Raw genomic sequence first — 3,085 nt, forward strand, 5'->3', positions numbered from 1 at the left:
TCTTACTATAAATCAGGATATCACATCTCCCATAGCTTCATGTTTCTCTCTCTATTGTAACAATCTTCACCCTGTACTGTAAATACAACTCTTTTTTCCGCATGGACCCTGTGCCCCTTGAGAGCAGAGGTCATTTCTTATTCAATTCCATTTCCTCAGCTTCTCTGAGTGCCTGACACATATTAGGTGCTCAGAGCATGTTTGTGACTGAATGAAAGAATGAATGAAAACAAGATTTTCTAGAAAAAACCTGAACCAGAGTTGTTTTTTCTCTCTCTTTCTCTGCAAATCCTATTCTGCTAATAGAACACTTCCAAGCCCTGAAGGATGAGTTTTATGGCCAACATATTTTCACAGAGACCAACACGTCCTCCAAGACTTCTAGGATTTCTGGTTAGCTCTTTTGCAAAAAACAGAAAAAAATCAATGTTAATAGCAAAAGTTAAAAAAAAAATATGCCGTCCAGTGAACTCTGTATCTATACTAGGCAAAGACAGACTTAGAGACAGATAGATGGAGGAGAATCTGAAATTACAGTCTAATCCAAAATAGTCTGATATGGATTGTGAAGAAACACAAGACACAGAGGGAACAGAGAATTTCAAAGATTTAAACCAGATAAAGAAGTAGAAGATCCTGATAGAACCCATCATAGACAAATGTCTTTCTAGGCAATTTTCCAATAAGGAGTGTGTAACAGTTAACATGAGATGTTAGTTAGGATGAGATGGTTGGATGGCATCACCGACTCGATGGACATGAGTTTGAGCAAGCTCCGGGAGTTGGTGATAGACAGGGAAGCCTGACGTGCTGCACTCCATGGGGTTGCAAAGAGTGGGACACAACTGAACTGAATAGTTAGCAGCTTTGCCATACTCCAGGGAAAACTACATATTACTAGTACTATTCTTTAAATATGTATGTGCAGTTTAATAATTATAGATGACATACATCTTGAGTTCTCTACCTATTTCTTGTTGCTTTTTAAAAATCTCAATTCAAAGAACTCTTCAGAAACGTTTAAGAAGAAAAGCAGGAAAGGGTGGGGTTCACCAGTGCCTGTAGTTCTCTGAAATCTCCTTCAGAGAGTCTTATTCCAGCCCCTAATTTACTGAGTGTCGGATTCCCTGCAATTTTCACAAGTCCAGAACCCAACTCTGATCTGCCTGATCTCTCTTCCCAGATCCTTCCACAAGGAAAGGATTTGGTCACAGCTGCTGCTGCTGCCGCTGATAAGTCGCTTCAATCGTGTTCAACTCTGTGCAACTCTTTGGTCACAGCACAGCCTATCAAGAGGAATTTACTTTATTAAAATAGAGTGATTAGAGGTAAGACTCAAGTAAAAAATAACACACACTTATATCTTGTTAGCAAAGTCAAGAATGATACCCTAAATATTAATGCAATCATTATATATATAACATAGATATGTGTGTGTGTGTGCACTAAGTTGCTTCAGTTGTGTCCAACTCTGCTGTATTCCACCAGGCTTCTCTGTCCATGGGATTTCCCAGGCAAGAATACTGGAGATGGTTGCCATTTCCTTCTCCAGGGGATCCTCCTGACTCAGGCATTGAGCTGAGTCTCTTACGTCTCCTGCATTGGCATGGGTTCTTTACCACTAGTGCCACCTAGGAAGCCCATATAATATATGTAACAGGTCTAACTTGAATAACGACCCTCACAATAATACCAATTTTCCAAAGAACTGAGTATGTAGTATTTATCTCACTGAAAAAGAGGGACAAAACTGGGTCATCTGTCAGCTGAAACTTTGTACTCTATTTTTTTTTTTTTCCTGTTCTTACTATTGCCAGAAGGAACTGTCAAAAACAGCAGTTTTCTATCTCACCAGGAAATGGCTTCAGTTCTGTTTTCCCAGAAACCCTGTTCCCAGGTGATTTCACCTAGATTCTAATGTCTTGTAGCTGTGGGATTGTAGAGTTAAAAGGGACACTGAAGATCTTTGAGATAGGAAGCTCTTAACCCTTCATGGATTCATCTGAGAACATATTGAATGGTGTTTGAGCAAACTCCAGGAGATAGTGAAGGACAGAGCAGCCTGGTGTGCTGCAGTCTTTGAGGTCACAAAGAGTCAGACGTGACTTAGCAACTGAAAAACAAAAGGAAACAGATCTTTACCCCCAGAAAACTGTACCTACACCCATTATTTTGCATATACCTCTTACATAGACGTCAGCCCCCAAAGGCTATAAATCCCCAATTAAGCAAACCAAATCTAGCAATCTAATCCAACCCACCATCTTATTAAGGAGTGAGTGAGTGAGTGAAATCACTCAGTCGTGTCCAACTCTTTGCAACCCCATGGACTGTAGCCTACCAGGCTCCTCTGTCCATGGGATTTTCCAGGCAAGAATACTCGACTGGGTTGCCATTTCCTTCTCCAGGAGATCTTCCTGACACAGGAATTGAACCTGGGTCTCCTGCATTGTAGGCAGACGCTTTACCATCTGAGCCACCAGGGAAGCTAGCAAATTTATGCCACTTTCTTGTTCCCATTCACTTTCTTCCTATCACATGGTGTGACTTCCCAAAGAGAACTCCAACAACATGAGCACCTTGAATGGGCAATGGACATTTCAAGACTAAAAGCTCAATTATAAATATAAAATTGTAGTTTAAGATTATAGATCATACCTAAAGCAAATCACTAAAATGAAGCCATCATAATAACACACCAATTATCAAACATATCAGGCAAATGTTTGATAAAGATAAAATGTTTTCTGTGAAGAAAGCTGAACACCGAAGAACGGATGCTCTTGAACTGTGGTGTTGGAGAAGACTCTTGAGAGTCCCTAGGACTGCAAGGAGGTCCAACCAGTCCATCCTAAAGGAGATCAGTCCTGAATACTCATTGAAAGGACTGATGCTGAAGCTGAAACTCCAATCCTTTGGCCACCTGATGCAAAGAACTGACTCACTGGAAAAGACCCTGATGCTGGGAAAGATTGAAGGCAGGAGGAGAAGGGGATGACAGAGGATGAGATGGTTGGATGGCATCACCAACTCGATGGACATGAGTTTGAGCAAGCTCCGGGAGTTGGCGATGGACAGGGAAGCC

At 41.2% G+C, this 3,085-nt stretch overlaps 1 non-coding gene across 1 annotated transcript; it reads right to left on the minus strand.

Annotated features, from left to right (window-relative positions):
* Positions 1 to 2,413: 2,413 nt before the first annotated feature.
* On the minus strand, positions 2,414 to 2,486 carry TRNAC-ACA. Its single transcript has one exon. It is a non-coding gene; the product is annotated as a tRNA-Cys (tRNA).
* Between the last annotated feature and the right edge of the window lie 599 nt (positions 2,487 to 3,085).

Source organism: Bison bison, unplaced genomic scaffold (genome assembly GCF_000754665.1).
Source record: "Bison bison bison isolate TAMUID 2011002044 unplaced genomic scaffold, Bison_UMD1.0 scf7180017864307, whole genome shotgun sequence".
NCBI lineage: Eukaryota > Metazoa > Chordata > Mammalia > Artiodactyla > Bovidae > Bison > Bison bison.